This window comes from Gorilla gorilla, chromosome 3, assembly GCF_029281585.2.
Source record: "Gorilla gorilla gorilla isolate KB3781 chromosome 3, NHGRI_mGorGor1-v2.1_pri, whole genome shotgun sequence".
Taxonomy (NCBI): Eukaryota; Metazoa; Chordata; class Mammalia; order Primates; family Hominidae; genus Gorilla; species Gorilla gorilla.
Window position 1 is genome coordinate 50,257,924 of NC_073227.2, and position 25,064 is coordinate 50,282,987.

The window sequence follows — 25,064 nt, forward strand, 5'->3', positions numbered from 1 at the left end:
ACCTTTGACTCCCTGGTTCAGGTCATTCTTCTTCCTCAGGCTCCTGAATAGCTGGGACTACAGGCACATGCCACTACACCTGGCTAATTTTTGTATTTTTAGTAGAGATGGGGTTTCACCATGTTGGTCAGGATGGTCTTGATCTCCTGACTTTGTGATCTGCCCGCCTTGCCCTCCCAAAGTGCTGGGATTACAGGTGTGAGCCACCACGCCCAGCCAATAGTCTTTATTTTTATCATGTATTCTCTCTGGTTTGAAAAATAGTGGTGCACAAACAGATTATGCTTTTCTAACTCCTTAAATATGGAGTTGTTTAGTATTTCTCAGTCTACTGCATAAAATTCAGTGTCCATCAGGGTTGTCAAATTGGGTTGAACTTATTTGCTAACCGTAGTAGGATGACAGTAGCCGCCTGAAGTCCAGTGATGAGAACTGTGGGGCTCATTTGGACTCAGCAGGACAGACTGCTGTGATCCATTAGCAATGTCTGCCCCTCGGAGGGGAAGGGAGTGGGTGGCACGTATGTAGGCTAGGCCTGGCCAGGTGTGAGGGTGAGTGAAGAGGGCAGTTTGGACTCAGTTCAAGGTTGCTCTTGTTCTGACTTACAATCAAAGCTGCTAAATAGCAATGTAAAGGATTTACTCTTGATAAAGGTTTAGATGGAAAGAAATGGCTTCTCTATGCCTTGCTTTCTCATGGAAGATCAATTCAGTCTGGTGGCCTTGGCAGCCTGCATGCAGGAAGATGACCCCAGGTCACACAGAGTACAGAGAACTGTGGGCCTATGTCTCTTATGCCCTGGCTACATCAGCACTTAGAGACAACTTATGCGACCTACTAAGGCTTTCATTCTGTCTCTCTGCAAGCTGCATCTCCCAGGCCTAATGACTGGGTTATGGGACCTTTGCTGCAGGGTCTGAGGATTCTCCACTTACATCCACTACCCATGGGTAGGCCTGACCATGGCTTACCACAAACCACACTGTACCACACAGTGCCCATGCCACATCATGGCTCTCAGAATGGCAGCCAGGAGATCTGTGAACCTCATTTGGATGCAAAGCTGCTTCTTGAAGTCTAATTGATTGTCATAAAGAAGTTCATATGTCAAACAATTTTGTTTCTAGAAGTTCGGCATTTTCTGATTTTCATTTGGCTTAGAAAAGTGGCATCACCTCAACATGGTTTTATCAGCGGAGAAAGGAAGAAGTGGGGGCAGCTAGCTCTTTGGGATCATTTTCTCAATAAACGTTCATAATAATGGTAATTGCTAACATTTATTGAGCACTTGCTATGCATGAAACATTGTCCATTTTATAGACAAAGATGCTGAGGCTTAGGAGAGGTTACTTTCTCAAGGACACACAAATAGAAAGTTAAGATTAGATGCGAAACCAAGCCAGTTGGACCGCAGCACCTACACCCTCACTCCCTGCTCTGCACTCCTCCCAGCGTTGTGCGGGTATGAATAATAGTTCCAGCAGATAAGGCCAAATTCTTTTGATCCTGCCTGGTGGTCTGTTAAACAGTCTTCATAGAGAACTAAAATAAAATATTTTGGTTGTCCATTCTCATCCTTTTATCTCACATGTGACCTTCGGATAATGTGACCACTGCAAATGTCATATTTACAGATTACTCAAAAGGTTTAAAATATTGGATAAGATTTCCCCTCTACTTTTCATTATTTGATTTAGAAAAAACTCATAATGAGACAAAAGAAATTGGTAATCTCTAACATCAATAAACTTTTACTTGATGCCAGATGTCTCTTTTATTTAGGTTAATATATAGAAGCAATAGATATGTTAATTCTCTTCCTCCTTTAGGTGATATATTGTCGTTTAAACTACAAGAGTTCAGTATCCACTCTTATTAGCATCTTGGATTCTTTGTCAGTTGATTTTACTTTGTTGCCGAAGCAGGCAGCCTCTCACGTAACTCTGTGTTCTTGGGTTTTATTGCTAGAAATGCACTGAGCACTTTTATAGTTTTACTGTGCATTCTCTTCAAGGCAAAATTGTTATGTCTATACTGATATGCACTGTGTATAGGACATACTATTAAAAATCAACTTGTCACTGAGGAGCCTGAATCTGGGAATAGAATTACTAATGTTTCAGGATTCTAGGGAGGATCATGGAATAAAATTTGGTGATTTCAAATTTGGGTTATGAATGCCTTTTAGCCATGTGAGGTTAAAATTGTTGAAATTTGGTAGTATAAAAAGTCACCGGTTTATTAAAAATGGGTTTTTACCAGGACTCTCCTTGGTTCCCTTTGGTCAATTCCATTAGAAAATCATTAGCTGTTTACATAAATAATTGCAAACTGCTAGCAGGTAATGTGGAGATCTTAATCTTTTTTTTTTTTTAAGTGGAACTTAAAAAAATGTATGTTTAGATAAATTTTTCTCTTCTTTTCTCCCATCCGCAATCCCTGCCCATTTGCCTACTTTAGACAGACAGCAAGAAGAAACAAAACCAGAGGAGAAGAATGGAGCTGGATCGTCTGTGAAGACCCTGCCAGGCTGCAAAGAAGCAGCACTCGTAATGCAGAGAATGCAGCTGGAGGAGCTCTTTGATTTAACTGTTGTTACTGAAATCTGTGCAGCATCAAGTGACTTAGAACAGGAAGTTATCTTAGAATTCTGGAAAGATTCAAGGTGATTAGACAGTTGAGGAGTGAGAGTTCAAAGCCGGTACCACTCATTTCAGGCAAGGTTTGGGCAGTGACATAAATCCTTAGCCAAGAGCTATGATAGTCTCCTTTAGGCTCCTTGAAGATAGGAGGCAGATCTTAATCCTTTCTGCATCTACAGTGAATTATATAGAACAACAGTAGGTGCTTCATGAATAGCTGTCAGATGATGGCTTTGTATATCACCAAAGGATGGGCCTCTCTGTCCCCTTGCAGCTCTGGTGCTCATGGATTAAATTGTTTGGTCCCTTTCAGTTCTTTCTATACCTGGCTTATTGGATACTCTCAACCACATAGTTGGAACCCTCCTTTTCCCATGCAGTAGCGTCTCCCATAAAGACTTTTTGTCTAGATTCTGTAACTTGTCAGCCATTTTTGATTACAAGAATGGTTCCTATTCTATTATTTAAGACTCATGCCTCTTCATTTTTAAAATTCAGTTTTATGTGTGATTCAGATCTTGAGCCCTCCCCTCTCTCCTGCACAGGCTAGTGCTGTGTTCTAAATGTTTGTTTCCTCCTGAAACTCGTATGTTGAAACCTAATCTCCAATGCAACAGTATTAAGGAGTAGGGTCTTTAGGAGGAGTTCATTTGCCCCTTTCCCCATGTGAGGACACAGCTACAGGCACCATTTATGAAGCAGAGAGCGAGCCCTCACTGGACACCAAATTTGCTGACCTCTTGATCTTGGACTTCCCAGCCTCCAGAACTGTGAGCAATAAATTGCTGTTGTTTATAAATTACCCATTTGTGGGCAGGGTGCGGTGGCTCACAGCTGTAATCCCAGCACTTTGGGAGGCTAAGGCAGGCAGATCATGAGGTCAGGAGATCAAGACCATCCTGGCTAACATGGTGAAACCCTGTCTCCACTAAAAATACAAAAAATTAGCCGAGCATGGTGGTGGGCGCCTGTAGTCCCAGCTGCTGGGGAGGCTGAGGCAGAAGAATGGTATGAACTTGGGAGGCGGAGCTTGCAGTGAGCCGAGACTGGGCCACTGCACTCCAGCCTAGGCGACAGAGCAAGACTCCGTCTCAAAAAAAAAAAAAAAAAATTACCCATTTGCCAGAGCAGCTCAAAAAGATTAAGACAGCTACAGTTGTGGCTTTAATGACTTCAAGTGTGTGTATGTGTGTCTGTGTCTGTCGATACACATGATGTGTGTGTGTAAGTGTGCATGATATGTGTGTGTTGGTATACATGTGTATAACTGTGTGACTTTGTATAGGTGTAGGTATGTGTGCACGTGACTATGTATTTATGGCCAGGAGTTGGTCTGGTTTTCAGACATCTCCTCCCTCTTCTAAGAACTAACTTCTCCAAGGAACTGGGGGAGGGGGAAGAAAAGGCGAACATCTCTCTGCCGTCCTGCACAAGTTTGCATGCTCCACTTGATTGGCTGTGTTGCTCTTTTTTCTCAGTGTCTGTGTAGGAGTGGTATGGATGATGGTCATTGTCATTTTCCACTGACCAGGGACTCGCTTTCAAGTAGTTCCCCAAGTATTAGCAGGTCCTTTCAAGATACAGCTGGATCTTGCAGCAGACCTCTGGCTGGTTCTGTTCCACTGCATTTCTCATTGTCCTTCCTGCGGTGACACTACCTAATCTTTGCTATCATCTGGAGCTAACCCAGTGCAAGATCCATCCTCTATACCTTTCTCCTCCAGAAATTCTTGGCTTCCTGTTCCCTGGCAGTCTCATGCCTGCCTCTCCTGCCCTGTCATGTCACATCTCTGTAATTCTCTTTTACATGGTCACAAGCACTGATGACAGATCATCACATCTTCTAGCTATGCAGTCATCTAACCAAGGAATGAAAGGCTGATCTCCTCTTCCTTCAGTCATTCCTGTCTTGACCAGTGAGTCTCTTGAGGCCCCTGATTGGATGAGCAGAGGGGATAATCTCAAACACTCCACTCCCCCTAGCGCCACATCCTTGCTCTAAATACCCACTTTATACTGACTGGGGGATTGCAAGGGAGGCAGTTAGTGATAGGGCAAGTCCAGAGGTACTTCTTGGTACTTCTCGTAAGCTCTGGAGTGAGATGACCAGCCCGAAATAATGGCATACTTAGAATGTGACAGATTAAGTACCTTTGGTCCTAAGTGTTGGGCCTTAGCTGCAATTCTAAGACAATAAGAAAAGTCCTGGTATATTTTTACACAGACTTTAGATGTGCATTGTAACTATTTGTAGCCAAACTACCCTTACCTAAAAAAGAGCACAACATAAGAACTAAAATGAGAAGCAAAAGGTAGATAAAGAATAAAATGAAACAAATACAAAATGAAAAGCAAAATATTAATATGTTATTTAGTACAAATACCATAAACTTGGTTCCCTTTTAATGATAATAATAGATTATTATGTGCCAAGTACTTACTGTTCCAGGTACTTGACATGAATGATCTCATTTAATCCTTGCAACAATACTATAAGTTCATTTATTTTATTATTATTATTATTATTATTATTATTATTATTTTTGAAATGGAGTCTTGCTCTGTCGCCCAGGCTGGAGTGCAGTGGTGCGATCTCAGCTCACGGCAACCTCCGCCTCCCAGGTTCAAGTGATTCTCCTGCCTTAGCCTCCCAAGTAGCTGGGACTACAGGTGCGCACCACCATGCCCTGCTAATTTTCGTATTTTTTTTAAATTAGAGACAGGGTTTCACTATATTGGCCAGGCTGGTCTCGGACTTCTGACCTCATGATCCGCCCACCTCGGCCTCCCAAAGTGCTGGGATTACAGGCGTGAGCCATCACGCCTGGCACAATAATTCATTTATTATTAGCATTGTAAAGATGAGCAAATGGAGACAGAGAGAGATAACCTGCACTTGGATGCCAAAGAGTGCATCAGTAACAAATATAGTAAAAAGATATCAAGTTGCTTTTCCTAATTAGCACTCTATGGGTGTGTGATGGTTAATTTTATGTGTCAACTTGACAAACATGGGATGCTCAAGTGTCTTGTTAGGCACTATTTCTGGGTGTGTCTGTGAGGGGTTTTTGGAAAATAATAGCATCTGAATCAGACTTAGTGGAGCCTATTGCCTTCTCCAACGCGGGCGAACAACATCCAATCCACTGAGGGGCCTAAATAGAACAAAAGGCAGAAGGAGGGGGGATATTTTTCCTTCCTGCCTTCTTGCTTGAGCTAGGACCTTGGTGTTCTCCTGTCCTTAGAGTGGGACTTATACCATTGGTCCCCCTGGTTCTTGGGCCTTTAGACTCAGACTGAAATTACACCATTAGTTTCCTGGGTCTCCAGCTCATAGACAGCAGATTATGGGATGTCTCAGCCTCCATAATTATATGAGACAATTCTTCATTAAAAATATGTATATGTATATGCATATATTCTATATATTATATAATATGTACATGCATATATATTATATATAATATATGTATATAATTTTGGTTCTTTCCAAAGAACCTATTACAGTGTGCCAATTTCCAAAACAGCTTTTAGGTCATTGTAGCAAAATCTAAAAATTTTACTTGTTTAGCATCAAATCCTTCCGAGAGACAGTGCGAGTGTAGTGGTTAAGAACGTAGATTCTGGAACTGGACTATATGAGAGCAAATCTCAGCTCACCTTCTACTAGCTGGGTGGCCATTTATAGCTAGGGTTCCACCACCTCAGTTTCCAGTAAGTAGTGTTAATATTTAGCCTAAAGGGTTGTTGGCAGAATTAAGAGAATTGGTATGTCTAGAGACACACTGTCAAATAAAAGTAGTGTGTGAGTTGTAGATGTAATTTAAAATTTTCTAAAGTAGCTACATTAAAAAAAAAGAAGGAAAAAGAAACAGGTGAAATGAATTATAATAGGTTTTACTTAACCCAATATAGGCCTACCTCATTTTATTGTGCTTCACAGATACTGTGTTTTGTTGCAAACTGAAGGTTTATGGCAACCCTGCATCACACAACTCTATTGGCACCATTTTTCTAACAGCACATACTTACTCAGTAACTCTGCGTAACATTTTGGTAATTCTCATAATATTTCTAACCTTTTCACTATTATTATATCTGTTATGGTGATTTGTGATCAGTGATCTTTGATGTTACTATTGTATTTTTTTTTTTTTGAGACATTGTCTTACTCTGTCGCCCAGGTTGGAGTGCAGTGCTGCAATCTCAGCTCACTGCAACCTGCATCTCCCGGGTTCAAGTGAGTCTCCTGCCTCAGCCTCTCAAGTAGCTGGGATTACAGGCGTGTGACACACCACACCCTGCTAATTTTTGTATTTTTAGTAGAGAGGGAGTTTCACCATGTTGGCCAGGCTGGTCTCGAACTCCTGACCTCAAGTGATTCACCCACGTCAGCCTCCCAAAGTGCTGGGATTACAGGCGTAAGCCACCACACCCAGCCACTATTATAATTGTTTGAGAGCACCACGAACCGTACTCTCATAAGATGGGAAACCTAATTGATCAATGTTATGTGTGTTGTGACTGCTCCACCAACTGGCCATTCCTCCATCTCTCTATCCTTTACCTTGAGCCTCTCTATTCCCTGAGATACAACAAAATTGAAATTAGTCTAATTAATAACCCTATAATGGCCTCTGAGTGTTTAAGTGAAAGGAAGAGTTGCATGTCTCTTACTTTAAATCAAAATCTAGAAATAATTAGGCTTAGTGAGGAAGGCATGTCAAAAGCCAGGATAGGCCAAAAGTGAGGCCCCTGTGCCAGTCAGTCAAGATATTAATGCAAAGAAAAAGTTCTTGAAGAAATTGAAAGTGCTACTCCAGTGAATACATGAATGATAACAAAGTCAAACACGCTTATTGCTGATACGGAGAAAGTTTGAGTGGTCTGGATAGAAGATCAAACTAGTCACAACATTCCCCTAAGACAAAGCCTAATCCAGAACAAAATCCTAACTCTTCAATTCTATGAAGGCTAAGAGAGGTGAGGAAGCTGCAGAAGAAAAGTTTGGAGGTTGGTTCATAAGGTTTTAGAAAAGAAGCTGTCTCTATACCATAAAAGTGCAAGGGAAGCAGCAAGTGCTGATGTAGAAGCAGCAGCAAGTTATCCAGAAGATCTAGCTAAGATCAATGATGGGCCGGGCGTGTTGGCTCATGCCTGTAATCCCAGCACTTTTGGAGGCTGAGGCAGGCAGATCACCTGAGGTCAGGAGACCAGACTCCAATATGGTGAAACCCCGTCTCTACTAAAAATACAAAAATTAGCTGGGCGTGGTGGCGGGCGCCTGTAATCTTGGCTATTTAGGAGGCTGAGGCACAAGAATCGCTTGAACCCAGGAGGCAGAGGTTGCAGTGAGCTGAGATTGCACCATTCCACTCCAGCCTGGGCAACAGAGTGAGACTTTGTCACCAAAAAAAAAAAAAAAAAAATCAATGATGAAGGTGGCTACACTAAACAACAGATTTCCAATGCACACAAATCAGCCTTCTATTGGAAAAAAATGCCATCTAGGACTTTCACAGCTAGAGTGGAGAAGTCAAGGAGTGTTTTCAAAGTTTCAAAGGACATGCTGACTCTCTTGTTAGGGGCTAACGCAGCTGGTGACTTTACGTTGAAGCCAATGCTCAGTTGCTATTGCAAAAATCCTATGGCCCTTAGGAATAATGCTAAATCTACTTTGCCTGTGCTGTATAAACGGAACAAATAGCTTAGATGACAAAACATCTATTTATGGCATTGTTTACTGAATTTAAGCCCACTGTTGAGACCTACCACTCAGAAGAAAAGATCGCTTTCAAAATATTACTAGTCATTGACAATGTACTTAGTCACCCAAAAGTTCTGATGAAGATGTACAGGGAGATTAATGTTGTTTTCACGCCTGCAAATATAACATCCATTCTTCAGCCCACGGATCAAGAAGTCATTTTGATTTTCAAGTCTTATTATTTAAGAAATACACTTCGTGGCTGGGCACGGTGGCTCACGCCTGTAATCCTAGCACCTTGGGAGGCCAAGGCAGGCAGATCACAAGGTCAGGAGTTTGAGAACAGCCTGGCCAACATGGTGAAACCCCATCTCTACTAAAAATACAAAAAGTAGCCAGGCGTGGTGGCACGCACCTGTAGTTCTAGCTACTCAGGAGGCTGAGGCAGAAGAATTGCTTGAACCCAGGAGGCAGAGGTTGCAGTGAGCCGAGATCACGACACTGTACTCCAGCCTGGGTGACAGAGCAAGACTCCATCTCAAAAAAAAAAAAAAAAAAGAAATACATTTCGTAAGGCCGTAGCTACCACAGATCATGATTCCTCTGATAGCTCTGGACATAGTAAATTGAAAACCTTCTGGAAATGGTTTACCATTCTCGATGCCATTAAGAACACTTGTGAATCATGGGAGGAAGTCAAAATATCAACATTAAGAGAAGTTTGGAAGAAGTTAATTCCAGGCCTCAAGGATGACTTTGAGGGGTTCAAGACTTTAGTGGAGGAAGTAACTGCAGATGTGGTGGAAATAGCAAGAGAACTAGAATTAGAAGTGGAGCCCGAAGATGAGACTGAATTGCTGTAATCTCATGATCAAACTTGAACAGATTAGGAGTTGCTTCTTATAGATGAGCAAAGGAAGTGGTTTCTTGAGATGAAATCTACTCCTGATAAAGATGCTGTGAACATTGTTGAAATGACAATGAAGGATTTAGGATATTTCATAAACTTAGTTGATAAAGTAATGGCAGGGTTTGAGAAAAATGACTACAAATTTGGAAGAAGTTCCACTGTGAGTAAAATGCTATCAAACAGCATCACATGCTACAGAGAAATCTTGTGTGAAAGCAGAGTCAGTTGATGCAACAAATTCATTTTTGTCTTTTTTTTTTTTTTTTTTCTGAGACGGAGTCTTGCCCTGTAGCCCAGGCTGGAGTGCAATGGCATTCTCTTGGCTCACTGCAACCTCCACCTCTTGGGTTCAATGATTCTCCTGCCCCAGCCTCCTGAGTAGCTGAGATTATAGGTGCCTGCCTCCACACCCAGCTATTTTTTGTATTTTTAGTAGAGACAGGGTTTCACCACGTTGGCCACGCTGGTCTGGAACTCCTGACCTCGTGATCTGCCCGCCTCAGCCTCTCAAGGTGCTGGGATTACAGGCATGAGCCACCATGCCCGGCCCCATTGTTGTCTTAATTCAAGAAATTGCCAAAGCCACCTCAACCTTCAGCAATCACCACCCTGATGAGTCAGCAGGCATCAACATCAAGAGAAGGTCCTCTACCAGCAAAAAATTTGACTTGGTGAAGACTCAGATGATTGTTAGCATTTTTTTAGCAATAACGTATTTTTTACATTAAGGTATGTACATTTTTTTTTTTTTTTTTTTTGAGACAGAGTTTCACTCTGTTGTCCAGGCTGAAGTGCAGTGGCGTGATCTCGGCTCACTGCAACATCCACTCCCCTGGGTTCAAGCAAGTGTCCTGCCTCAGCCTCCCAAGTAGCTGGGATTACAGGCACCTGCCACCACGCCTGGCTAATTTTTGTGTTTTTAGTGGAGACAGGGTTTCACCATGTTGGTCGGGCTGATCTTGAACTCCTGACCTTAAGTAATCCGCCTGCCTTGGCCTCCCAAAGTGTTGGGATTACAGGCGTGAGCCACTGTTCCCAGCCTATAGTATTTTTTACATTAAAGTATGTACATTGTTTTTTTAAAACATAATGCTATTGCACACTTAATAGGCGATAGTTGATAAAGCAGTGGCAAGGTATAGACTGCCACTGCTTTACACTAGACTAGTATAGTATAAACAATGTTTATATGCAGTGGGAAACCAAAAAATTTATGTGACTTGCTTTATTGCAATATTCACTTTATTGTGGTGGTCTGGAACCAAACCTGCAATATCTCTGAGGTATGCCTGTATATATGAAATACTATCATATCGATGATGCATAATTAATATAAAGTTATTAATGAAGCCAGGCACAGTGGCTCACCCCTGTAATCCCAGCACTTTGGGAGGCTAAGGCAGGCAGATCACTTGAGGCCAGGAGTCCGAGACTAGCCTGGACAACATGGTGAAACCCCGTCTCTACTAAAAATACAAAAATTAACCAGGTGTGTTGGTGGGTGCCTGTAATCCCAGCTACTTGGGAGGCTGAGGCAGGAGAATTGCTTGAACCCTGGTGGTGGAGGTTGCAGTGTGCAGAGCTCCTGCCACTGCACTCCAGCCTGGGCAACAGACCAAGACTCCACCTTAAAAAAAAAAAAAAATTAATGAGGTATTTTAGATTCTTGTTCTTGCTTTGTGCCGAGTTTTTGGAATCTGGTGTGCATTTCACACTCAAAACATGCTTCAATTTGCACAAGTCTCATTGCATATGCCTAGTAGCCACATTTGGCTGGTGGCTGCCCTAGCAGAGGCACATGGAGAGTGTTATAGGAGGGTTAACTATTATTTTACCTTCCAATTTTTAAAAATTGATTGATTCTCTTTTTCTCCACTGCCACACCTTAGACCAGTTTTTCATCACCTTTGCCTGGAGAAATGTATTAGCCTCCTCACTTGGCCTCCCCACATTCACTAGCCACAGCTCCCTGCCATCTATTCTTCATTCTGATGTGCAGGAATTCCTTCCAAAATACATGTCTGGTGGTATCCCCGCCCCAGTGCCCCTGAGCCTTCCTTGAACCACTCTCCTGCCTCTCTGGCCTTCAGGCACTAACCTTCCTTCAGCTCCATTCTCCTTCGTCAGTCCTTGGAGATGTCCCATTTCATACCTCCTTTCTCCTTTCTGTCTGCCTCAGGAAGCATTTCCTAGTGGTTTCCAGTCCCTTGTCAAATGACTTTGTTAAAATGCTGTCATACAATCATATTTTTTTCTCCAAAGCTCTTGTCTCTACTTGTAATTTTGCTTTCATTCGTGGAATCAATTAATTAGCCTGTCTCCTGCCCTTACTAGACTGTAAATTCCTTCAGGGCAGGCAATGGATTTGTTTAATTCACCATTTTATCCCCTCCACCTAGCCCTATGCCTGGCATCTTACAGGCTCTTGTGAAATAATTTGAATAAATAATTGAAATCAGCAAATATGTAACTATTGTTACAAGACCTTACAAAAACAGAATGAAGGGAATTTAAAACAAGGAGAGAAATGCCACATTGTCAGCTTTTAGTTTAATTTAAAATTGTAAAGGGTAAGAACAGAGGGAATCTAGAATAGAATAATGCACCATGTAATAAGATTCAGAAAACTTCACAAACATGGAAATATGAACATTTAGACTGACATAAGGCACAGGCATGAACAGACTGTGCCCTTTACCACCCCAACCGTATAAAATAAAAGGAGATGGGGAAGAGGAAGGAATATTGTGGGCCATATTCTACTCTCATCCTTGAAAACTTAAGTATTTGATGGGCATAGAGAAGTCTGGGCGGTAAAGACAGAATGATCCCTCTCTAATACAGATTTAGATGATAGTCGTGCTTCCAAATATTCTGCATTCTTTTCTCTGTAACAGTTGAACTATCATGGAAATTCCAGTATTTCAGCAAGTCAACAACATATACTTATGTTTTCCGTATGCCATGTGCTAGGAATACAGTAGAAAACAATATAGCTGTTGTCTCTTTTATAGTGTGGATTTAGGGATGTTATTAACCTCTTATTTCCTTCCCTCTTAATTCTATGTTAGTTGAGCTCAGATGCCAAGAACTAGCTGAGGATTAAAGTACCATGTCAGGACATGTAAGACAAGTGACAGTAAAGGTAGTTCAATGAATCTCACTAATAAGATAAGAAACTCATTCTTCCCTAAAGAGAGAGAGAGAGGGTAGTGACAACGGAAAGAAAGGGAGAAGAATGCTCCCACATTTCTCCTTCCTGGAGTGTGGAGTGGATAACTGCTTCTTTCTAAGAAAACATGAAGAATCCATGAGAACCTCCACTCACTGCTAACATCAAGCTTCTGGCTCATCAATTGAGTAGAGAGAGAACACTAGAAAGAGGAGCAGGTTGGAGTGAGCCAGAGAGAGGATGAATTTCTATTTTGGATGAGCCACATCCTGGTACCGTAATACATTCATCCCAAAATCTCAGGGACTTAACCCCACAAAGGTTTAGTTCTTACTTCTTGTGCACATGATGTCTGTTAACGTGTTTGCAGCAGCCTTCCAAGCAGTGAAATAAATCCACTCACTTTCATCTTGTGGTTCTGTTACCCTCACCAGGGCTGCCAGATTGCCCGGAGCTGTGAGATCCTTGGCATTCACAGCCTTTGCATGGAAGGGACGTATATCTCTCTTATTCACAGTCCATTGTGCAGGGCTAGTCACGTGACTTTGCATAACTGCAAGAGGGCTTGTGGTGTTATTCTCTGTGTCCAGGAAGGAAGACAGCTGGATGTTAGTGAGCACTAAGAATGTCCATCACATAAATGGTGCATTTACAGTATCTGTGAAATATCCAGGCAGAACTATCCCCTAGGCAGTTGGATAGATGGGTCTGCAATGGCACATCTCAAACATGTTGGTGCATAAGACTCATCTCCAGGACACTGTAAAAGATTCAGTTTCCTCAGTCCAACTCAGAGATTCTAATTCAGTAGGTCTGGAGTGAGGCTCTGGAATCTGAATTTCCAGACTCTGTAGAGACCATAATTTGATAAACACTTGTCTAGAAAATTTGGCATTACATGGATGGTTCTAGCTGCCACTCAGGGAGAGGCAATCATCTATGGAAAGAAGAGAGCAGGGTGAGAAAAGGAGAAGGAGCAGACTGAGGCCTGGGAAATACCGAGGGGTGAGTCTGTTTCAAGAATTAGGGTGGGCTGCCCATTTATGGCAAATGTTGCTGACAGGTCTTGTAAGATGAGGACTGAAAAGGATGCATTGCGTTTTTTTCCCCCCTGAGACAGACTCTTGCTCTGTCGCCCAGGCTGGAGTGCAGTGGTGCGATCTCAGCTCACTGCAACCTCCGCCTCCTGGGTTCAAGCAATTCTCCTGCCTCAGCCTTCTGAGTAGCTGGGATTACAGGCGCATGCCACCACGCCCAGCTAATTTTCGTATTTTTAGTAGAGATGGGGTTTCAGCATGTTGTCCAGGCTGGTCTTGAACTCCTGACCTCGTAGTCCCTCCGCCTCGGCCTCCCAAACTGCTGGGATTACAGGCGTGAGCCACCATGCCCAGCTGGATGCATTGTCTTTAATGACAAGGAAGTTACCCATAACCTTAGCAGGAGCTGGACACCAGGTCCTGTTTGTTGAAGAGTGGGTGGGAATAGACCACCTGTGTGGACCATTCTTCAAGGATGTTTGGCTGTAAAGAAGAGGAGAGAGGGAGGTACCTGAAGTGGGTGGGGTGTGATCAGAGGAACTTTTTTTTTTAAATTCTTTAAGTTTTAGGGTGCATGTGCACAACGTGCAGGTTAGTTACATATGTATACATATGCCATGTTGGTGTGCTGCACCCATTAACTCGTTATTTAACATTAGGTATATCTCCTAATGGTATCCCTCCCCCCTCCCCCCGGAACTTTTTAAAAATGTAAGTGAGACTGGAAAATGATTAAGTGCTAATAGGAAGGAGAAGTTGAAGAAAGAGAAGACAAGAGATTCTCACTGGATTTCCTGAGAAGACAGGAGGGGATGGAATATTGAGAACACTTTGGAAGGATTTGCTCTAGCTCGACAGGGGAACACTCCTTCATCATCAAAGGAGGGAAGAGGAAATAATGGTTTTGGGGTGCTCACTAGAATCACCTAGGAAGCTTAAAAATATATATACTGTTGCCTGCTCTCAGCCCTAAGATTCTACTTTAATTGATCTGCCTTACTGCCTGGATGTCAGGATTTTAAACAAGCTCTCCCAGATGGTTCTAATGAATAACCAAGCCTCCAAGGTTTTCAGTGGGTTAGAAAGAGGTCTGCTTAGGGTTTTTGTAGATGCTTAGGTCACAGCGTAGACAGCACTTCCTTAGAGAAGACCATCCAGGGCACCCATTAAGTTAGGCCCCTGGATGTATGGTCCTATAGTACTGTACTTACTCACTACCTTTACTTCTAATTTCTTACAGAATGTATGTCTTCCTACTAGATTGTAAGCTTGTCGGGGCCACATCTATCCTGTTTACTACTGAATCCCAGCTGGCAGAAAGTAGACATTTCACAATATTTTTGGAGCAAATGCATCAATCAGACCATCATGTGTAAGGGAGGTCACAGGATGAAGGAACAGTGTAGTGACCTGGAACACCATGCCACGCTGCTGCAACTGTGTCGGTCCGTGGCTGTGTGTGCGTGCTCTGCACCCCTAGATGAACTCACCAAACAGCATCTACGGAAAAGCCCATGGAACTGTTGCTGCCAAGCAAAGGTGATTAAATGTAAGGTTATAACAATAGTGAGTGTTTCTCGTGTCATCAAGCATATTTTGTTTGTATTTTAAAGGTGTTTGAAGTGCAAAATTACAGCTAGGCATGGTGGCTCACGCCTGTAATCCCAACACTTTGGGAGGCCGAGGTGGGCAGATCACGAGGTCAGGATATCGAGGCCATCCTGGCTAACACGGTGAAACCCTGTCTCTACTAAAAAATACAAAAAAATTAGCCGGGCATGGTGGCAGGCTCCTGTAGTCCCAGCTACTCGGGAGGCTGAGGCAGGAGAATGGCATGAACCCAGGAGGTGGATCTTGCAGTGAGCTGAGATCACACCACTGCACTCCAGCCTGGGTGACAGAGTGAGACTCCGTCTCAAAAAAAAAAAAAAAAAAAATTAGCCAGGCGTGGTGGCACATGCCTGTAGTCCCAGCTACTTGGGAGGCTAAGGCATGAGAATCACTTGAGCCCGGGAGGCGGAGGTTGCAGTGAGCTGAGATCACTCCAATGCACTCCAGCTTGGACGACAGAGTGAGACGCCGTCTCAAAAAATAAATAAATATATAAATAAAAGAAGTACAAAATTACTTAAAATCTGATTAGTTGCAAAATGAATACAGGTACTAGAAAAGGAGGCTCTTCATGAGACTATTTAATGGAATATGTCTCCTTGAGGAGCCATCACAATCTGCAGGCAAGTTTGTGTACCTACATTAGTAAGAAAAGCTTTGCTTATCGCAAGAAATCATTTCTTCAGCCTTTGTCCAATTGTGTGTAACCATAGGCTCATTCTTATTATACAGATGCAGGACGGTTGAGTATGTGTGATTCTACATCATAATTATATAACCTAGGTGTTTACAATTTTTTTTGGTAAATATTTTGCATTTTGTGGGCTATGTTGAGTATGTTTCACAACTAGTCAGCTCCACCACTGTAGTCCCACAGTATCCGTAGACAATACTTAAACAAATGAGCATGGCTGTTGTATTGATTTTATTGCTGTATAGTAAGTTACCACAAACTTAGTGGCTTAAAACAACATCCACTTATCTCACAGTTTCCATGGCCAGGAGTCAGTTTAGCTGAGTCCTCTACTCAGGGTATCTCAAGTCTGTAGTCAAGATGTCAGTAAGGGCTACAGTCTCATCTGATGTTTGTGATCCTCTTCCAAACTCCAGGGCTTACTGCAGAATTTATTTCCTTGCAGCTGGTTAACTTGTGATACCTTGCTTCTTTAAAACCCTCAGGAGAGCACACCTCAGCAGGAGGCTCAGATAGGGTCCAGCCGCCCATCTTTTATGGGCTCACCTGATTAGGTCAGGCCCACTCAGAATTATTTTTCTTTGGTTACTCAAAATCAACTGGTTATGAACTTTAATTCTATCTGCAAAATCTTGTCACCTTTGCTATAAAAAGTAACATAATCACAGGAGTGACACCCCATCATATTCTCAGTCCCACCCACACTTGAGTAGAGGAGAGATTATACAGAGTGTCTATACCAGGCCATGGGAATATTGGGGCTACCTTAGAATTCTGTCTACCACATCGGTGTTCAAATAAAACAACAAATGGATACTGAAATGTGAATAGCAGATAATTTTTCACCTGTCACAAAACTATTTTCTTGTTTTGATTATTTTCCAATTATTTTAAAATGTTGTAACCATTCTTAATTTGCGGGCTTGGGGAAAAAAAACAACAAACCATGCACTAGGCTATATTTTAATTGTGGGCTGTAGTTTGCCATCCCCTGATATAACCTGAAAAATGGAAGAAGATAGCCCAGATTGCCTGGTAAGAAGTAGGTCCCATAACCAGATGTTAGATCCAGATGACATGGCTCTGCAACGTGGGAGCAATGCTGAAGTTTAAGGATAGCTTCTCTTGCAAGTTGCTTCCTGTGACCTGGCAGGATTTAACCTTGAATAGACTGGAGACCAAGGTCACTGACCTAAAGGCATCTCCTGTATGAGGACATGGGGACATCTAGGAAGCTGTTCTCACCAAACATACCCCAGCTGGAAAGCCCCCAGATGCTTTCTGAAGTTGTCATCTTTGTGCTTATTGATGCAAGCTGCAGCTTCTTTGCATTTATTTGTTCCAGTGCTTATTTTCTTCAAGCCTACAAACGAATCCTCTATGGGGCTGTGCAACTTCAAATAGTCAATCAAAGATGAGAATGTTCTTTAGTTTTACTGGAAATGTAATTCTGCAGAAACAGAATTTAGGAACAACCATTAGGAGCAACCATTGCTTTTCATATCACAAGGTACAATCATAATTTCAGATATTTGTATTGTACATCCAGGCTAATTTTCATATTATTTAAATCAAAATTTTCGACAGCACAAATAAAAAGATTAACAACAGTGAAAAACATCCTTGTTCCAGGAGCACAAAAAATCCTTAATACTGTTGTGTGTAACATTAGATATTAGAATCATAATATATTTGTCTAGCCACAAATGTATTTGAACAATGTTAAAATGATGCTTGCGGCATGTATTTCTTCCTAAGGCTTCTGTTTAAGAAAGTCTGGGCTGGGCACAGTGGCTCACGCCTGTAATCCCGGTACTTTGGGAGGCTGAGGCGCGTGGATCACCTGAGGCCAGGAGTTCGAGACCAACCTGGCCAACATGGAGAAACCCCATCTCTACTAAAAATACAAAAATTAGCCAGGTGTGGTGAAGGTCGCCGTAACCCTAGCTACTCGGGAGACTGAGGCAGGAGAATCACTTGAACCCAGGAGGCAGAGGCTGCAGTGAGCCAAGATTGCGCCATTGCACTCCAGCCCGGGCAACAAGAGTGAAACTCTGTCTCAAAAAAAAAAAAAAAAAAAAAAAAATGGTGCTTGTCTATCTGACAGGCACTATACAAATATTAATTTGTTCAAACCTTATAATAGCCTTTTAAAGACAGTATTATTATATATCATCCTTGATAAGAAAACTGAGACGCTGAGCACAGTTGGCCAATATCTCCTGACTAATAACTGACTCAACTGGGATTTGAACCCCACCTATTTCATTCCAGATTCTGTGTTCTCAACCACTGTCCTCTGCTACCTCTCCAGTATATACTACTAATAAAAATATTTTCTGAATATGCTGACATAGTTTATGATGTACAAATAATACGATGTTTTTAATGAAAACACGGAAATTAAAAATTCTTGAAGGTGACATCCCTCCAGGTGACTAACGTGCCCAATTAAATGACCATCTTTCCACTCGTCTAAGCCTCAGCAGGCTTGCGGATTATCTTGTCAGTGTGTCATCCAATATTTCTTTTTTTTTTCATCCAGTATTTCTAATGCTAGCTTTGAGAGTCTTTTCCAATAATGGCAATATCAGAATCTTGGTAGGGATCAGTTGCATGGCACAGATTTGCACAATTGTATTAATAATTCATCAGATTTTTTCAATTGATGTAGAAGTTGTTATTGTAAAATTATTCAAAATTTGTTACATTTCTATAATATGAGTGAAGACACTGAAATAATCCTGCGATGTTATCAAAGACAAATTTGGTCCTATTCAAACATAAGATTTCTGATACAGATGCCTGTTCTCAGAAGAATACTAATAATGTTTCGACCATCACATGCTTAGTTGTTATCAGCTGAAAAAGTTGATTGTCAAGACATTTTCTAATGACATTAAATCAAAACAATGCCATTGCAATTTTCCATGACACTTTTTCCAAAATGGAGGGACAGAATATTTCTCCATGTGAATCTTTGCATTTTAATCAGAATTGAGGAGAAAGATAAAAATGTGAATGGTTTCACTCTAAAAATAAAATAATTTTTTAGAATACAATTGCTAATAATGTTAAATATTCATTGTGATGTAGATTTAGTGAAACTAATAAAGGGGATGGGAATTGAATTACCTACCTGTAGAGGCATATATTGAAAAGTCTTTAACAGTTTTGCTTTATTTGAAACAAACAAGCCAACAAACAAAGATTTGTTAAAAGGCTGTGAAAAGGATGATCTGAAGAAGGCCTGGAATCATTTCTAGGATATTTTATTTTCTGTTGTTATGGAGAGTTTTAAAAACAAAATTCTTATCTTATTATTTAAATATTTGCTTACCAAGTCAAAGCAGAAGAAAACAAAATACTCTATAAAGATTTTCATGAAAAAATATGTTACTATTCCAATATTTCATACCACCTGGTATGACTGATTTATTGGATCATTTTTACTAACAACTTTTGGGGATTACTAAAGAAATTGATACAAAATCTCACTCAATAATCCAAATGAATTACTCAAACTTTCCAAGACATGCTTGGAAAAAATAAAGAACAAATTCTCAATTTATAAATTGAATTCTACAAATGAGCACAAAAGTGGAACACCCTGCCATCTGCTTCAACAAGAATGATGAAAATGACAAGACAAAAATTGCATCAACCCCTCTGTAATTTTTGGCAGAATTTTGTACTTATTCTCATGTACCTATATTCTTGTCAATAAAAGGTGATGGTCAAATGTATAACTCACAAAATTTGATTTTGTAATTTTTGAGGCTTTCTAAAAATAAATTCACAAATTAAAAGTATAACTTGTCAGAACATGAAGTCAAATTTGGGCTCTAGAAATACGGTCACCATATGAGTGTTCCGGATCAGAAAGAGCACTCTAAGTCAGAAAGAGTGAAGCAAAGACAGTCACCGTGGATGTAAATGAAAGAAAAATGAGGTGTGGGTGATTTGAGGATTAATGGGGGCTTTTTCTGTCCAGAAGAAATGCATTGCAGACATCAGATGATTCTTGATAAGGTAATAATCGCTTACTATAGTCAAACTCTAAGTACTTCAGCCAGAAACTACTGAGCACCAGGAGAGAGCTATTAGGCATTGTTAAAGCAATTGATCGCTTCCATCATTATTTGTGTGGCTGGAATTTCACAATCAGAACTTATCATGCTGCATTATGAGGCTTGCTGAAATTCACAGATTTGTAGGGACAAATTGGCTGGATGTTTACAAAACTGTAAGGCTATCATTTGCGAATTGAACATCGACAGAGAGTAAAAAAACATCATAATGCACATACATTATCTAGGCACCCTGTGTTGGGATAATGCTTGTGAAGCTGACATTAGGCATGAAGAAAAGAAACAAATAGTCTAACAGATCTGGTAGTTAGTGTTTTGGAACAACCAAAGGTTTCTGGCTGGGAGAGTGGAAAACACTCTTATTTCCTGAATAGAAAGTTATGAAATGGTTCATTCATCCACAAATATTTGTTGAGTGTATGCTATGTGCCAGGCACTGTCGAGGTATGAAGAATATGCTAGCAAACAAGACAAATCGCAGAGCTGAGGTCCAGCAAAGGCCCAGAGAGAAAAAGTATTATTTTGTGACAGTTGGATTGACTATACGTAAAAAACACCCATACATTTTATGAAGAAGAGATGTCTAATAATATTGCCACTATTAAATACCATCATGTGTCATGTAAATATAGTCAAACTTTAAATTTCTTTTGCATGAAAGTGGTATCTAATTGACTGAGTGTGCTTTTTTTTTTTTTTTTTTTTAAGACGGAGTCTCGCTCTGTCGCCCAGGCTGGACTGCAGTGGCGCCATCTCGGCTCACTGCAAGCTCCGCCTCCTGGGGTTCACGCCATTCTCCTGCCTCAGCCTCCCGAGTAGCTGGGATTATAGGCGCCCGCCACCACGCCCGGCTAATTTTTTTGTATTTTTTTAGTAGAGACGGGGCTTCACCGTGTTAGCCAGGATGGTCTCTATTTCCTGACCTCGTGATCCGCCCGCCTCGGCCTCCCAAAGTGTTGGGATTACAGGCGTGAGCCACTGCGCCCCAACAAGTGTGCTTCTTTTTAAAAATGTAATATTTAACCTTTGCACACTCCCAGAAGTTTGTTCACCTAGTTTTTCAAGAAAATTTAAGGTTCGGCTGGGCGCGGTGGCTCACACCAGTAATCCCAGCACTTTGGGAGGTGAAGGCGGGCGGATCACAAGGTCAAGAGATAGAGACCATCCTGGCCAACATGGTGAAACCCCGTCTCTACTAAAAATACAAAAATTAGCTGGGCGTGGTGGCAGGCCCCTGTAGTCCCAGCTACTCGGGAGGCTGAGGCAGGCGAATCACTTGAACCGGGAGATGGAGGTTGCAGGGAGCCGAGATCACGCCACTGCACTCCAGCCTGGCAACAGAGTGAGACTCCATCTCAAAAAAAAAGAAAGAAAAAGAAAATTTAGTTCCTTATACATGGTCAACCAAATTAAAATTGATTTGCAAAAAGGTGGATTTAACATATACAACCTAGAGAAATTCCAACTTTGAGGAAAACACAAGGAAGCTCTATAGTTCCACTTGATACCTTCTTATAGTTAAAAGTGTTTCCAAGGAATTCACAATTTTTAAAAATATAGTTCTGTTTTTTTTTGTTTGTGGGTGTTTTGTTTTGTTTTGAGACAGGGTCTCACTTTGTCACCCAAGTTGGAGTGTAGTGGCGTGAATATAGCTCATTATAGCCTGACCTTCCGGGCTCAAGAGATCCTCCCACCTCAGCCTCCCAAGTAGCTACAGGCGCACACCACCACATGTGGCTGTATTTATTTATCTATCTATCTATTTATTTATTTATTTTGCAGAGACGGGGTTTTGCCATGTTGCCCAGGCTGGTCTTGAACTCCTGAGCTCAAGTGATGCACTGACCTTGGCCTCCCAAAGAGCTGGAATTAAAAGCGTGAGCCACCACACGAACCTATATTTCTAATGTACTGAACTCTAGATGTTGGCATTATTTCTCAGATGCACCCAGAAAATGTTCTGATAGTCTAAAAAGAACTAACCCTGAAAAGCAAATAAAAATTTCTAAGCACTTCATGCAGTGCTTGGCACATAATAAGTACTTATTAAGTATTTGTAGACATGATCAAGCAAATTGGATATGACAAATTGGCATCACAATAACTAGGTAGTAGGGGCAGATCCAGTTTTGTGGAACCTGAAGCTTATAAAATTGGAAGCCCCCTTTGAAAAAGGAATACAAAATCATCCACATGAAATTAGGCATGAGGCCGGGCACAATGGCTCATGCCTGTAATCCCAGCACTTTGGGAGTCTGAAGCAGGAGGATTGCTTGAGTGCAGGAGTCTGTGGCCAGCCTGAGCAACATAGCAAGACCCTGTTCTCTACAAAAATAAAAGTAAAAAAATTAGCCAGGCATGGTGGCACATGCCTCTAGTCCTACCTACTCGAGAGGCTGAGATGGGAGGATTGCCTGAGCCAAAAAGTTTGAGGCTGCAGGGAGCTATGATTGTGCCACTGCACTCCAGCCTAGGTGACATAAGGATACCCAGTCCCTAAAAAAATAAATAAGTAAAATAAAATAGAATTGGCATGAAACTGAATATTTAGAATGAGAAAATAAATCACTATAAATTATATTTTTACCAGCTTTATTTGAAGTACAACTGACAAAAATTGAATGAATCTATTTACTGTATAGAACATGATGTGTTGATATATGTATATACTGTGTGTATGTCACCCTCTTCTGCCTAAAGCATACCTTCTCCCCCTTTATCTAACCAATCATTCATCTTTCAAAATGCTCCTCATCTATCACCTCTTCAAGGAAGCCTTTCCTGACACCCCCAAAGTCTGGGCTAGGTCCCACCATGTGTGCTCCCAAGATATCACCTCTACCATGACACTTACCCCACTGCATTGAAACTGGCTGTCTACTCATCATCTGAATTCCCAACAGCTGAAGCATCTTAAAGAAAAGACCTATGTCTTTTATCTTTATATTTCAGTGCCTAGCGCCCAGTAAACATACAATAGCTGTTTGTTGAATGAATAAATGAGATTTATTGACTTTTTCTGGCATCAAACGAGTCCAGACCCTAGTAATCTCAAATCCATCATCATACTCTGCACAAACTGATTGAGTATCAATCCCTTGCCATTACTTCAAGTTAAAAAAAAAAAAAAAAAAACCTTTTGAAAATATGATGTGCAGGGCTGGGAGCGGTGGCTCCCGCCTGTAATCCCAGCACTTTGGGAGGCAGAGGCGGGCGGATTGCCTGAGCTCAGGAGTTCGAGACCAGCCTGGGCAACATGGTCAAACCCTATCTCTACTAAAACACAAAAAATTAGCCAGGCGTGGCAGCGTGCGCCTGTAGTCCCAGTTACTTGGGAGGCTGAGGCAGGAGAATTGCTTGAACCCAGGAGGCGGAGGTTGCAGTGAGCCGAGAAAAAAAAAAGAAAAGAAAATATGATGTGCAGCTATAAAACAATAAAACTGATTCTATAAGACATACATAAATACCAGGTTCATTATTTTATGATCATCCTTCACAAATAACAATTTGAAATGACTGAGTTGCAGTCAGACTTGAACACATACTTGTTATGAAGAATTATAACTTCATTTCCTACTATAAAACTAATTGTTGCCATTGAAAATGTTGGAAAGAAACAGGCTGGTCTAGAGAAGACTTACAAAAAAAATATTCGATTTCATTTCTGTTAAAACTTTACCTGGTTTTGTCCTATGTCTTAATCTCCATGTTCTGTTTTTCAGTTCTGTTTTTCAGTGGACTCCATATCTGTGTCATCCAAGACGCTTACTGTTGACATAAACCTGCTGCATACGTAAGACTCTACTCAATTTATTTAATTCTACAAAAGCTTACTGAATATTTTCTATTCTAATTGTGCTAGCATTATGATCACATCACAGGAGTCAAGGTATTTGGATGCAATATTTTGTTTTCTAGTCATTCCTTTTTTTCTTTTTTTTTTTTTTTGAGATGGTGTTTCACTCTTGTTGCCCAGGCTGGAGTGCAGTGGTGCAGTCTCAGCTCACTGCAACCTCCGCCTCCTGGGTTCAAGGAATTCTCCTGCCTCAACCTCCCGAGTAGCTGGGACTACAGGTGCCCACCACCACACCTGGCTAATTTTTGTATTTTTAATAGAAATGAGGCTTCACCATGTTGGCCAGGCTGGCCTCAAACTCCTGACCTCAGGTGATCTGTCTGCCTCGGCCTCCCAAAGTGCTGGGATTACAAACGTGAGCCACAGCGCCCGACTCATTTCTTTATTCAACAAATAATGTGAAGCTTTCACTATAAGATCATAAGACACTGCTCTAACTACCACAGGAGGAAAAAGGGATCAATACATTTCTGATTTCATAGAAATATAATTTAGTTAGGGAGATAAGATATGCAGACATAACATGTTTAACATCAACACTGAAGTTTAATAGCAACATGAGCCAATTATATAAAAACTCTTCTATGATTAAGTCACATCATCCTGGGCTTTTCCAGGCTCTCCCTGGGTCGGTGGGTTCACCCTCACAGGAAGCCGGGTTGTGCCAAAAGGAAAGTTTCAGAAATAGGCTAGTGTTTGAAAATGGGGCAAGTTCCTAGCCTCAACTGCTTCATCTTATATACTCATAGAGTGATGGAGAAATGTGTGTCTCCCTCTTTACCCCTCCCTTTTGTGTAGAAAATGCCCTCAGTGGGCTCAGTGGGTATCAGTGCCACAGGTGAACATAGTAACCCTGACAGTCCCTTACAAGGTTGGCAGCGTGAAGCAGCACCTACCACTGTTGTGTTCTCAGGGTCTTTTTGTGTGTGTGTTTGACATCTGCAACAGATTTATTTTATTTTATTTATTTTTTTTGAGATGGAATCTGGCTCTGTTGCCCAGGCTGGAGTGCAGTTGTGCGATCTTGGCTCACTGCAACCTCCGCCTCCCAGGTTCAAGTGATTCGCCTGCCTCAGCCTCCCGAGTAGCTGGGACTACAGGCATCTGCCACAACAGCCGGGTAATTTTTGTATTTTCAGTAGAGACGGGATTTCACCATGTTGGCCAGGTTGGTCTCAAACTCCTGACCTCAAGTGATCCGCTTGCCTCGGCCTCCCAAAGTGCTGGGATTACAGGCGTGAGCCACCACACCCGGCCCAGATTTATTTTTTTAAAGGGATGGATTTTGAGAGGTAACAATATGGGGCAGAAGTATGTAACAGAAAATAAATACAAATGTAAGCT

At 41.5% G+C, this 25,064-nt stretch overlaps 1 long non-coding RNA gene across 1 annotated transcript; it reads left to right on the forward strand.

Moving 5' to 3' along the window:
• Positions 1-2,473: 2,473 nt before the first annotated feature.
• LOC129533053 (uncharacterized) lies at positions 2,474-24,618 on the forward strand. Its single transcript, XR_008679075.2, has 3 exons — positions 2,474-2,665; positions 14,709-15,017; positions 23,587-24,618. It is a non-coding gene; the product is annotated as an uncharacterized lncRNA (long non-coding RNA).
• Positions 24,619-25,064: the final 446 nt, after the last annotated feature.